This window comes from Schistocerca serialis, chromosome 1 (genome assembly GCF_023864345.2).
Source record: "Schistocerca serialis cubense isolate TAMUIC-IGC-003099 chromosome 1, iqSchSeri2.2, whole genome shotgun sequence".
NCBI lineage: Eukaryota > Metazoa > Arthropoda > Insecta > Orthoptera > Acrididae > Schistocerca > Schistocerca serialis.
The window spans coordinates 540961110-540975971 of NC_064638.1; positions in this window are offsets into that span (position 1 = coordinate 540961110).

Sequence of the window (14862 nt, forward strand, 5' to 3'; positions counted from 1 at the left end):
CGGCATCATGGTGTGGGGAGCGATCTCCTACACTGGCCGTACACCACTGGTGATCGTCGAGGGGACACTGAATAGTGCATGGTACATCCAAACCGTCATCGAACCCATCGTTCTACCATTCCTAGACCGGCAAGGGAACTTGCTGTTCCAACAGGACAATGCACGTCCGCATGTATCCCGTGCCACCCAACGTGCTCTAGAAGGTGTAAGTCAACTACCCTGGCCAGCAAGATCTCCAGATCTGTCCCCCATTGAGCATGTTTGGGACTGGATGAAGCGTCGTCTCACGCGGTCTGCACGTCCAGCACAAACGCTGGTCCAACTGAGGCGCCAGGTGGAAGTGGCATGGCAAGCCGTTCCACAGGACTACATCCAGCATCTCTACGATCGTCTCCATGGGAGAATAGCAGCCTGCATTGCTGCGAAAGGTGGATATACACTGTACTAGTGCCGACATTGTGCATGCTCTGTTGCCTGTGTCTATGTGCCTGTGGTTCTGTCAGTGTGATCATGTGATGTATCTGACCCCAGGAATGTGTCAATAAAGTTTCCCCTTCCTGGGACAATGAATTCACGGTGTTCTTATTTCAATTTCCAGGAGTGTATAAACGCTTCATCCGATTTTGTCGACCGCGTGTCTTTAGAAAGCTGTTAGTGTTAACCTAAACTGGTATAAATTACAGGCATGTATAGTCTGTCTGTAAACTCAAGAGCGAGCAGCGCTTTTGGTGGGGGAAGCGGCCTTTCCTGGAAGAACGCTGCCACCGGCCTACAGGGGCACCAAAAATGTGTTGCCTGTTGCCTGTCTAGCGATGTAGACCGGCGTGCAGTGATATACGTCGTTTCTGTTCGTGAAATCTTAGTTGCCAGTCTCAGTCAGTTTACTTTGTATACTTACTGATATAATTCGATATCCAGAAGTGATGGATAATCGTCTAGCACTGCAAGAAAATGTGCAGATTACGAGGAAGAGGAGGTATTTGTGGAGTAACGAACGTTCAATCGTGTCTAATGTTATTACAGCGTGTATTAAAGAGGCGACCCAAAGAGAACTGTTGGGTAATATTACCAGTCCCAATCAAAGGGCTGCAATTTATGCGAACGTCAGCCTCGTCCAATAAGACGCATAAGGAAAGAACGTGAAAATAGGCCGCAAGGTTTAGTCATTAGTGGAATCGCCGCGAAGGAAAACTAATAATCTTGGGAGGAAACCGATCGTTATAGACAGTTTCAAAATCACGTAAAACCTTTGATGCTTATGGAACACTAAATCTCTACCTCGGTAACTATTCACCTGAATCTGAGAGATATTGCTTGAAATATGTGCACAACAGCTACTCTAAATACTGCTGAAATTTTCCTCGAAACATGTACATCGATTCTGGACTTCTAAACAAAAAGGTTGACATACGAGGTGCGTTTACATATTAATTTTTTTATTTTTTGGTAAGAACTTTGTTAATCTATAGCAATGTTATCCTTTTCAAAATATTCCCCATTACATATTATACACTTGTGCCCATGCTCGAAATTCTTTAGGAACTGTTTCTTCGGGATAGTTTATAGGTCTCTTAACTGTGCATTTTTAATCTCATCCATGCTTGTAAAATTGCTGTCCTTTAAGGCCTACTTTGAATTGTTTATGCCACTTGTATGTCCTTGGTTCACTGATATACAGATTCACTAAAAGCAATATTTAACATTTCTAAAAATTTCATACACTTTATTCCATTCCTATAACAAAACTTAATACTGATTCTCTAATCTGTTTTTTTTTTTTTTTTTTCTACAAAAGGAATAATCCTTGATGCTAGCAAAACACATGTATCCTTTTTGAAAGCTGACAACAGAGTAAATACCCAAGATGCATACTTTTGAGACATGTTTACGAAGACAGTGACAAAAAAGTAGTGCAAATCGGACTAATACAACACACAAAATTATAATTTCTGCGTACTTTTAAAACACTCTTCGTTTTGCAAGTTCTTCAAAGAAAACTTCTACCTTTTAGTAGAAACATAAAGTAAGAACAAGCCTTAAATTCTACAGATTGATTGCATTATATGGGGTTCGTTTTACGAATAGCAACAGAGGAACATACAATACATTCACATTAACAACCGAGCGAGGTGGCGCAGTGGTTAGCACACTGGACTCGCATTCGGGAGGACGACGGTTCAATCCCGTCTCCGGCCATCCTGATTTAGGTTTTCCGTGATTTCCCTAAATCGCTTCAGGCAAATGCCGGGATGGTTCCTTTGAAAGGGCACGGCCGATTTCCTTCCCCATCCTTCCCTCATCCGAGCTTGCGCTCCGTCTCTAATGACGTCGTTGTCGACGGGACGTTAAACAGTAATATCCTCCTCCTCCTCCTCACATTAACAGGCATTCGGTTCTATGTTTGTAGTATAATCCTGACTTCCATTGTTATCTTAATATTATTTACTCTATGATGTTGTGTTTCGGAAAAAGCTATCGTTTTTTGTATTCCTTATGGTCTTAATGCATCTGTCTACAAATGAACGCAGCCAGGACGTACCTGTACACGGCGTCGCCACAGATTAAAAGCGCGCGCTGCGACAGGGCAGGTACTACGTTGCGAAACCGCCTGTAGAAGCGCCCTGTGACGTAGCTAGGTAGGCAGAGTGGGGACTCGCTCGCTCGCTCTTCAGTTTACCGACAGACTTTAACTTGAATAGTACATGAGTTACTGGAGGTCAAAGTGACCGATTACTATCGATCGCGTCAGGCCATAAGTACTCCACAGTTACACGAAAAAACGGTAGCATCATGCTTATATATATTTATTCATCTATGTCTTTGTTTATATCCGATATATACTATTCATGAAGAAATTGGTTAAATATTTACTGTGTTTTAGAAACGACAGAGACATTAGGCTCCTGGCCTACCTTTTGTTCTATTCCTTTGTTATATGTTTATTTAATTTGTTTATGTATCTAACAATGTGTGTTAGAGCGTGTTTATGGTCCAGCCGTAGGAACATTCATTTAATTTCTCGTTACTTAAAAGTAAATCCAGTATTTCGTATGTGCTTAAATATGTTTCTGAGTGTACGTTCGCTTGGAGACATGGAGGGAGCGCTCTAGCCAATTAAGGTGCTCGTTAATTGTGAGACTGTATGGAAAGGGGGGATGAGGATTGGTTTCGAGAGAGGACACGAAGACAGAACACGGGAGAGTGCTGGGGGTACGGCACAGGACACGGGAAGTGCCGGGACGGTACGGTGCGAGGAACGCACGGTCGCGAGAGAGACTTGGAGTGCGGAGCGGTTTGCTCGTGGTCGCGAGAGATAGAAATATCTCGTAGTACTGACTTGTGCACTTGTGAGATTTCCGTGGCTTCTACAGGGAAGACGTAGTGTGCGTTTAGAAGTGAATATCTAGCCAGCTATGTTGTCGTTCATAACTAATTACGTGCAGTAGGAATCTATTGTTTCCCTGTTATTCAACTTATATTTTATTTAATTACTGGAGCATCGACACCAATAAGTGTTTTGCAGAAATATACCGCATTCTCGAAAGTAATTCTACTATCGTACTCATCATTTAAAGTCGTTAAGATAGTACCTGCAGATTTTATTTAATCGTAATCTTTCATTTATAAATTTAAGTGTTACTTTCATAATTGGCAATTGCCGAATGATAGAAACCTTCGACCATTCGATTCATGTGTGTATTCTTATAGTATACTGTAGACTCAGCAGTATTTGGCCTGTAACACGCCAACTACGTATCCCAGCCCCTGGACAACGAAACCAGCCAAAACTTTTAATATGTCAGCTTTGAGTCGGAGGGTGCGTAGTTATTTGAAAGCCCGTGGCATGAAAACCTCTCCACCTCAGAAGATGAGTGTTCGGCGTACGTTGTCTGCCATGCCCATTACTAGCCCCATATTTTTCAATTGCCCCTCAAATAATGATAGGTATCTAGAGATCTTTGAGTCGTCCTATACACAATTAATACACGGAGAGAAGCTGTATGCAGTATTCCAGCAGATGGAGCAACCGCGCACACATCCAATCAAAGTATGGCCCACATAACCAATGTGTGGCCAAGATAGACACGAAGCCCACGCCTACTACAGTAGTACAAGTTTATATGCCAATTAGCTCTGCAGATGATGAAGAAATTGATGAAATGTATCATGAGATAAAAGAAATTATTCAGGTAGTGAAGGGGGACGAAGATTTAATAGTCATGGGTGACTGGAATTCGAGAGTAGGAGAAGGGAGAGAAGGAAACATAGTAGGTGAACATGGATTGGGGGTAAGAAATGAAAGAGGAAGCCGTCTGGTAGAATTTTGCACAGAGCATATAACTTAATCATAGCTAACACTTGGTTCAAGAATCATAAAAGAAGGTTGTATACATGGAAGAATCCCGGAGATACTAAAAGGTATCAGATTATATAATGGTAAGACAGAGATTTAGGAACCAGGTTTTAAATTGTAAGACATTTCCAGGGGCAGATGTGGATTCTGACCACAATCTATTGGTTATGAACTGTAGATTAAAACTGAAGAAACTGCAAAAACGTGGGAATTTAAGGAGATGGGACCTCGATAAACTGACTAAACCAGAGGTTGTACAGAGTTTCAGGGAGAGCATAAGGGAACAATTGACAGGAATGGGGCAAAGAAATACAGTAGAAGAAGAATTGGTAGCCCTCAGGGATGAAGTAGTGAAGGCAGCAGAGGATCAAGTAGGTAAAAAGACGAGGGCTAGTAGAAATCCGTGGGTAACAGAAGAAATATTGAATTTAATTGATGAAAGGAGAAAATATAAAAATGCAGTAAATGAAGCAGGCAAAAAGGAATACAAACGTCTCAAAAATGATATCGACAGGAAGTGCAAAATGGCTAAGCAGGGATGGCTAGAGGACAAATGTAAGGATGTAGTGGCTTATCTCATGAGGGGTAAGATAGATACTGCCTACAGGAAAATTAAAGAGACCTTTGGAGAAAAGAGAACCACTTGCATGAATATCAAGAGCTCAGATGGAAACCCAGTTCTAACCAAAGAAGGGAAAGCAGAAAGGTGGAAGGAGTATATAGAGGGTCTATACAAGGGCGATGTACTTGAGGACAATGTTATGGAAATGGAAGAGGATGTAGATGAAGATGAAATGGGAGATACGATACTGCGTGAAGAGTTTGACAGAGCACTGAAAGACCTAAGTCGAAACAAGGCCTCGGGAGTAGACAACATTCCATTAGAACTACTGATGGCCTTGGGAGAGCCAGTCCTGACAAAACTCTACCATCTGGTGAGCAAGATGTATGAAACAGGCGAAATACCCTCAGACTTCAAGAAGAATATAATAATTCCAATCCCAAAGAAAGCAGGTGTTGACAGATGTGAAAATTACCGAACTATCAGTTTAATAAGTCACAGTAAGTCACAGCTGCAAAATACTAACACGAATTCTTTACAGACGAATGGAAAAACTGGTAGAAGCCGACCTCGGGGAAGATCAGTTCGGATTCCGTAGAAATATTGGAACACGTGAGGCAATACTGACCTTACGACTTATCTTAGAAGAAAGATTAAGGAAAGGCAAACCTACGTTTCTAGAATTTGTAGACTTAGAGAAAGCTTTTGACAATGTTGACTGGTATACTCTCTTCCAAATTCTGAAGGTGGCAGGGGTAAAATACAGGGAGCGAAAGGTATTTACAATTTGTACAGAAACCAGATGGCAGTTATAAGAGTCGAGGGGCATGAAAGGGAAGCAGTGGTTGGGAAGGGAGTGAGACAGGGTTGTAGCCTCTCCCCAATGTTATTCAATCTGTATATTGAGCAAGCAGTAAAGGAAACAAAAGAAAAATTCGGAGTAGGTATTAAAATCCATGGAGAAGAAATAAAACTTTGAGGTTCGCCGATGACATTGTAATTCTGTCAGAGACAGCAAAGGACTTGGAAGAGCAGTTGAAACGAATAGACAGTGTCTTGAAAGGAAGATATAAGATGAACATCAACAAAACCAAAACGAGGATAATGGAATGTACTCGAATTAAGTCGGGCGATGCTGAGGGAATTAGATTAAGAAATGAGACACTTAAAGTAGTAAAGGAGTTTTGCTACTTGGGGAGCAAAATAACTGATGATGGTCGAAGTAGAGAAGATATAAAATGTAGACTGGCAATGGCAAGGAAATCGTTTCTGAAGAAGAGAAATTTTTTAACAACGAGTATAGATTTAAGTGTCAGGATGTCGTTTCTGAAAGTATTTGTATGGAGTGTAGCCATGTATGGAAGTGAAACATGGACGATAAATAGTTTGGACATGAAGAGAATAGAACCTTTCGAAATGTGGTGCTACAGAAGAATGCTTAAGATTAGATGGATAGATCACATAACTAATGAGGAGGTATTGAATAGAATCGGGGAGAAGAGGAATTTGTGGCACAACTTGACGAGAAGAAGGGACCGGTTGGTAGGACATGTTCTGAGGCATCAATGGATCACAAATTTTGTATTGCAGGGTAGCGTGGAGAGTAAAAATCTTAGAGGGAGACAAAGAGATGAATACACTAAGCAGATTCAGAAGGATGTAGGTTGCAGTAGGTACTGGGAGATGAAGAAACTTGCACAGGATAGGGTAGCATGGAGAGTTGCATCAAACCAGTCTCAGGACTGAAGACCACAACGACAACAACAACACACAACCAATGTGTTCCCTGAAGATAGACTTAGTAGAGGCCTCTGGCCTTCAAGGTCGCCAGACTTAACATCCTGTGATTTTTATTTATGGGGCGCACTAAAAACTAGTGCATGCTGACAGTTCTCGCACAACAGACGATCTTAAACGGAACATTACTAGAGAAATTAACAACGTCTCGCCTACAAAATTACAGAGTGTTGCTGTCAACGTCATCACGCGAAGTCAGCAATGCTGAAATGCCCATGGCCTCACTTTCAGCATTTGTTTTAAACAAGTAACTGCATTATTATCAATTCTTTTTAGTTAGTTCATTGTTGCTTGAATCTCGGGCTTGAGGTGTACTGGTTTTATGCGTGTTACTCTGTATAAAGGCATTAACAAGCGCTCCATAGAGGCGGGAGGTTTGCTTGTCCTCGTTAGCGGAGGTGGCTTGCGGTCCATCAAGGCAATGCGACTTTTAGAGGGCTGCCGTTAGCATTGTGGTTCCTCGCTACGGCAGGGTGATTGGTTCACCGAAACAGTTCGCTTGTTGGTGTGTAGCGGACGTGTTTACCTCCGCTGTAGTTGCTTCACCCTGATAGGGCCACGGCTAGCTGCTTGTATCGGAGTGAGCCCGCAGTACTGGCTGAACTGTTGCAGTTTTCATAGCAGTTTTCATAACTTTCCTCCCGTAGTGATGTTAGACTTTCAGTTCCATTTAATATATCTCTTACGTATTGTTGTTCTCTTAAAATATTTTAGTGTTTTGAAGGCAAGATTAAAAGTAGTTACGCGCATGCCGTTGCTTTTCGATGTAGCGACCTGTAAACGGTTAGTTGCCGCCTCATTCAAACTGGGCCTTCACTTAAGAGACTTAAGAGACTGGAGCTTTTTAATATGAGTCACTTGTAACTGTTATAATTTAATTTGCCGCTTTGAAGGCGATTGTTTTGCTGGATGGTCTGTTAATTAGTAATTTTTATTTTTTGCGTTCTAAAATTTATTTATTCCTGAACCAGAATTTTAAGAAAATTTTAATAGCTTTTTATTTTAAGTGTAACATTAAAGTTTCATTGGTCTTTAACAAATAAATTTAAATGTTATTAATCGTTCTTTATGGATGTTCTGTCATAAGTTACTAAACAGGCTTCTATATTATTATTTACTTATCGTAGATAAATTGAAGTAAAACCGTATTTATGTTTAAATTGTGAACTGCACCACTCCACCGCCTAGCTCCCTACCGCTACAGGTGCAGTGTTCCGTTAAGAGGTGATTGCTGATCCGACTGGCACTGATGTAATTCATACTTATCCTTTCCGTGATGTTTGGGAATAAATGGCTCTTCCTTCAGGTTTTATTATTGGTACCCCATACACCCTGCCATACATGCAGCCTACAATGTGACCATACCAGTTGTTCTGGTGGTCTTTTCCCTGTGTTTGTTCTATGCCTTGCTACGGCAATGAACACCTGTGCAGCGAAGGTTCATTGAACCACCTTTAGCTATTTCTCCAACATTCAACTCTGTAACAGAGTGCGGGAAAAATTAACACTTTAATCTTTCCGTGCGTACATTGACTTATCTTATTTCATTACATTGATCATTTCTCCCCATGCAGATAGGTGCCGACGAAAAATTTCAGCATTCGGAGGAGAAAGTTGGCGATTGAAGTGTCGTGAAAAACGATTTTGTTTTAATGATTGCCGCCCAAACCCGCGTATCGACAGTTTCCCCTCTTTTGCGATAATACAACACGAGCTGTCCCTCTGCAATTCACCTACAAAATGTTGACATGAGGAAAGTTTCCAACCGATTTCTCATACACAAACAGCAGTTGACCGCCGTTTCATGGTGAAACGTTGTTGTGATGCCTCGTCTAAGGAGGAGAAACGCCTACCATCATGTTTCCGACTTTCATAAAGCTCGTATTATAGCCTATCGCGATTGCAGTTTATCGTATCGCAACATCGCTGCTCGCGTTGGTCGAGATCCAACGACTGTTAGCAGAATATGGAAAAGGTGGGTTCAGGAGGGTAATACGGAACGCCGTGCTGGATCTCAACGGCCTCGTATCACTAGCAGTCGAGATGACAGGCATCTTATCCGCATGGCTGTAACGGATCGTGCAGCCATGTCTCGATCCTTGAGTCAACAGATGGAGACGTTTGCAAGACAACAACCATCTGCACGAACAGTTCGACGACGTTTGCAGCAGCATGGACTATCAGCTCGGAGACCATGGCTGCGGTTACCCTTGACGCTGCATCACAGACAGGAGCGCCTGCGATGGTGTACTCAGCGACGAACCTGGGTGCACGAATGGCAAAACGTCATTTTTTCGGATGAATCCAGGTTCTGTTTACAGCATCGTAATGGTCGCATCCGTGTTTGGCGACATCGCGGTGAACGCACATTGGAAGCATGTATTCGTCATCGCCATATTGGCGTATCACCCAGCGTGATGGTATGGGTTGCCATTGGTTACACGTCTCGGTCACCTCTTGTACGCATTGAAGGCACTTTGAACCGTGGACATTACATTTCAGATGTGTTACGACCCGTGGCTCTACCCTTCATTCGATCCCTACGAAACCCTACATTCCAGCAGGATAATGCACTACCGCGTGTTGCAGGTCCTATACGGGCCTTTCTGGATACAGAAAATGTTCGACTGCTGCCCTTACCAGCACATTCTCTAGATCTCTCACCAATTGAAAACGTCTGGTCAATGGTGGCCGAGCAACTGGCTCGTCACAATACGCCAGTCACTACTCTTGATGAACTGTGGTATCGTGTTGAAGCTGCAAGGGCAGCTGTACCTGTACATGCCATCCAAGCTCTGTTTGACTCAATGCCCAGGCGTATCAAGGCCGTTATTAAGGCCAGAGGTGGTTGTTCTGGGTACTGATTTCTCAGTAACTATGCACCCAAATTGCGTGAAAATGTAATCACATGTCAGTTCTAGTATAACATAATTGTCCAATGAATACTCGTTTATCATCTGCATTTCTTCTTGGTGTTCAAAATGGTTCAAATGGCTCTGAGCACTATGGGACTTAACATCTGTGGTCATCAGTCCCCTAGAACTTAGAACTACTTAAACCTAACTAACCTAAGGACATCACACACATCCATGCCCGAGGCAGGATTCGAACCCGCGACCGTAGCGGTCACGCGGTTCCAGACTGAAGCGCCTAGAACCGCACGGCCACACCGGCCGGCCTCTTCTTCGTGTAGCAATTTTAATGGCCAGTAGTGTGTACACTCGGTAAGACATCATGCAGTTCACGATGTAGAGTATCCTCTACCAATATCAGTCATTTTCTTTCCTGCTCATCTCCCAAATGGAGAGAGAGAGAAACGACCGTCTATATGCCTCAACACGAGCCCTCACTTCTCCTGCCTTCCCTGTCCTTACGCGGGATCTGTGTTGGTGGCACTAGAATAGATATGCAGTCTGTCTCAAATGCCGGTTCTCTAAACTTTCTCAATTACCTTTGACGGAAAGAACTTCTCTTGTCCTCCAGGGATTTCCATTGAGTACACGGAGCATTTCCGTATATTCGCGTGTTCATCGAGACTACCGGTAACAAATCTAGCAGCACGCCTCTGAATTGCTTTGTTGGCTGCTTTTAATCCGAGCTTGTGGGGATTTCAAACCCTCGAGGAGCACTCTAAAGTGGCTCGCACTAGTGTTCTAATCGCGGTGTGCTCTACAGATGAGCTGCAAGACCTATCGCCTTCCCTACTACAATAGTTACGTGCCCGTTCCATTTCATATCACTCTACAACATATATGCCAAGATATTTTATCGAAGTGACTGTGGCAAGCAGCACACTACTATTATTGTACTGACACAGTACAGGTTGGCCTTACCAACTCATGTACCCTAACTTATATTATCTACATTTAGATAGAAATTCTATCTAAACCATCCGGTATCGTCCTACACACACTCTATGACAACAATTCCCGTTAAGTCCCATAGTGCTCAGAGCCATTTGAACAATTCCCGTACACCACCGTGTCATCAGCTAACAGTCGCAGATTGCTGCTTACCCCTTCCTCCGGATCATTTATGTACAGTATATGGCGAGCAAGAGCACTCCTATCACACTTCCCTGGGGCATTCCTGACGATACCCTTGTCTTTGCTGAACACGCGCGGTCCTGGGCAACTACTGGTGTCTCTTACTTAAGCGGTCTTCGTGCCACTCACATATCTGGGAAACTGTTCCGTATGCTCGTAACTTCGTTAACTGTCTGCAGTGGAGCATTGTGTCAAAGTGTTACCCCAAATCTAGGAAGATAGAGTGGCTGTCGCCCTCCATCCGTGGTTCGTAGGAAATTGTGCAAGAAGTACTGTGATCAAATCTCTGTGCCATGTGAATCGTTTCAATTTCGTGTAACTAAGTTAAACATTAAATTATTCAGCCAACGGCCTTGCTGCAGTGGTAACACCGGTTCCCGTCCGGGTACTGTTGGTAAGCGGGTTGGACTGAGACCTTGTGAGGCAAACTAAATAGCTACTTGATTGAGAAGTAGCAGCTCCGGTTACGGAAACTGACATACGGCCGGGAGAGCGGTGTGCTGTCTACGTGCCCCTCGGTATCCACATCTAGTGACACCTATGGGCTGAGGATGACACGGCGGCCGGTCGGTACCGTTGGACCTTCATTGCCTGTTCGGGGGGAGTTAAGTTTCTTTATTAAATTATTCATGTCAAAATAATCTTAACAAGAGCCCAAGTAAAAGCAACTAATGAGAGACAGTGTGCGTGTGTGAGCGGTAGGAGGGAATGGTATGTTCCTTGTGTGGAAAAATGTTCCCGAACTGGGCTTGTTCCCAGAGCACAGCTGACCTGTAGCAGAGTATTATGCTTCATTTAAAATGTATTGTGACCATACACTGCTCACAAAACGCGTCCGTAGTAAATCCGGCGCCGAGTTATATCAGGACTGTTCGTATGAGTAGCGGTATATCACAGAAACATGTTTGTAGGCTTCCGCGATCATAGTATTCCCATGAAATTCTAATGCGTTTTAAACCGCGCATGTTCTGAAATCACTGAGGCGATTATTGCGGGTAACTTTATCTGGATAAGGAAATTTTGAATTGTTTTAATTGTATGGGTTGTCATGTTACAACATTACACGATCTACAGCGCAGAAGAATATTATTGAAACTGTGCGGCTGTTTCACTCATACATTTGTTGGAACTGCTTTTTCTCATGTTGAGAGATCAGAGTGAGCAAGCTGTTTTATTTGCCAAAAACTTTCTAAAGCCAAGATTGCATATACATTTGCTTATTTACAACAATCGGTTTCGACAGACTTTGCTATCATCTTCATGTCTTCAAAAATTATTCTTATACAACGTTTTCATTTTGAGCTTGAACCTCACACCAAGTGTCACGTTAGTGGATAAAACGTAGCACAGTAAACAGAGGTTTGTCATAAATACAACTTTTAAAATGAAGGAGCACCTTGCACAGATGAAAGTGACGTCATAAAAATCACAGTACACAATAAAACACCCGGTTAGCCGTGCAGTCTAACGCATGGCTTTCGGGATTGGGAAGGAGCACCTGGTCGCCGGCACGAATCCGCCCGGCGGACTTGTGACGAGGCCCGGTGAGCAGGCCAGTCTGTGGAAAGTTTTTAAGCGATTTTCCATCTGTCTCCCCGAATGCGGGCTGGTTCCCCTCAGCTACACTATGTCGGCGATTGCTGCGCAAACAAGTTCTCCACGTATGCGTACACCAGACAAACATAGGGGTTACACTCGTCTGGTGTGACACGTTACCAGGGAGGGGGGGGGGGGGGGGAGGGGGGTCCATCGGGGGCTGAACCGCACAATTACCCTGAGAGAATGGTTCGATGTGGGGCGGCGTAGGGGTGAAGTGGACTGCGGTAGTCGTCGTGGGGTTGTGGACTACTGCAGCTGCAGCGGCGACGGAGCCTCTCCATCGTTTCTAGGCCACTGGTTAACATACAGTACAATACAATACACAATAAAACGCATAGTAGCACAACTGTTTACGATAGGTGGACATGTAATCAACTGTGTGGGTGGGTCCTGTGTACAATGCTGGCCACTAAAAGGTACAACACAATGAAGGGGGCATGTAACGAGTACTAAATTTGCTCGAAGTGTGCTACATGTTTGGTTAGGCAAGTGCTTCGTCATAAGTCGAAGTAATGTCATTTGCAATCTGTATATAAGGAAAGATTATAAGCGACGGTTCCTCATTCGCATCTGAATGTCGGTTGTTTGTGAGGTCGTGTTGTGCTTCGGGTAAGAAGCAGGAACATTCACAACGACGTTACGGAATTCACTGCAGATCGAGACTGGTTTATCATTCCGTACTGAACGCCATGCAGGATCTCAACGGCCGCGAGCGCCATTTGATTGCTCAGCTGTGCAGGATCGTACAGCTTCGTCACGTGCCTAAAGTCAAGAAATGGACTTGTTTGCAGCAGGACAAGTTCCCACACTGACTGAAGCACTGTCATGGACTGACAGCACGGTGGCTTGCGGTGCCACTCGTCGGAGTAGCAGACAGAGAGAGAGAGAGAGAGAGAGAGAGAGTCGACGCCCATCATGCCACCGACGAATAACTCAGGACGCAGGAGTGACACATCGTTGTCTCTCCAGACGAGTTCCGATTCGCGTACTGTATCACGATGAACATATGAATACGTAGAGTATTCGAAGAGAAATGACGTTGCCGGATTGCATTCGTAGTCATTATACGGGCGCAGTACTTTGCGTGATGGTATGGAATGCTACTGGGTACACAGTAGCTCTGGGTAGTATAGCTGATAATTTGGATACCAGTCATTAGATTTCTAATGTTTTAAATTCGATGGCTGCGCCGCATCTGCCACTTCTACATCAGTACTGCGTAAGCCACTTCACAACGTGTGGCCGAGGATACTTCTGGTAACTTCTCTGTTAGAATGATTGTCGGTAACCCTCTGTGTATTAGTTCCTATAAATATTGCTGTAAATAGATCTTGCCGAAACCCGAGCAAATTAAGGTCCTCCGTAAAATCGCTAAATGTATTTAAAGATTCTGTCCAGTCACTCGTTGACTAGTCTGGTGCGGCAGCAGAAGATAGCAAAAGTGAAGCAGAAGTTTTTAATTTCGTATTTAAAAAATCGTTCACGCAGGAGATTCGTACAAGCACATCATCGTTTGACCATCGCACGGACTCTCGTTTGGAGGACAAAGTAATAAGCATCACTGGTGTAGAGAAACAGCTGAAAAGCCGGCCGGTGTGGCCGAGCGGTTCTAGGTGCTTCAGTCTGGAACCGCGCGACCGCTACGGTCGCAGGTTCGAGTCCTGCCTCGGGCATGGATGTGTATGATGTCCTTAGGTTAGTTAGATTTAAGTAATTCTAAGTTCTAGGGGACTGATGGCCTCAGATGTTAAGTCCCATAGTGCTCAGAGCTTTTTGAACCATTTGAAAACAACTGATAGAGTTGAAAACAAATAAGTCTCCAGGTCCTGATGGAATCCCAGCTCTGTTTTACAACTAGTATTCTACGACACTAGCCCCTTACTTAGCTTGCATTTATCGCGAATCTCTTGTCCAGCGCAAAGTTCCAAGCTACTGAAAAAAAAGTGCAGGTGACTCCTTTATATAAGAAGGGCAAAAGAACGGACCTGCAAAGTTACAGACCGATATCTTCAACATCAGTTTGTTGCAGAATCCTTGAAGATGTTCTGTGAACCGTGATTTATTTTCAAAGAACATTCTTAAGAATTTAATTTATTTACTAGTGATTCATCAAGAACACTAACACATTTAATCACACTATGTGAGCGTGGAACTAGTTGCCAGGGAGCAACTGATGAAATCGTAACCAAATTCCTTTTTAACAAATGGGGATTTTATTCACCTTAATAGCGCTTAAAAGCATTTATTTTTAAGAAACAGATTTAAAATTATAATCAGAAAGCACCCTCTAAATATCAAGTTACAATTTATTCAGAGGCAGAAAGAAACGAGTTTTGACTGTATGAGCTTTCGGGCAGAGAACTTTGCCGCCCCATTTTGACTTGGCCGTAGTTACGACCGCTCAAAACAGCCTCTGAAAGACTACAATGGTGCAAATTTGCAACACACCAGATTATTTTAAACTAAAAGTTTTAACAATTTACACAAGCACACAAACTATTCAC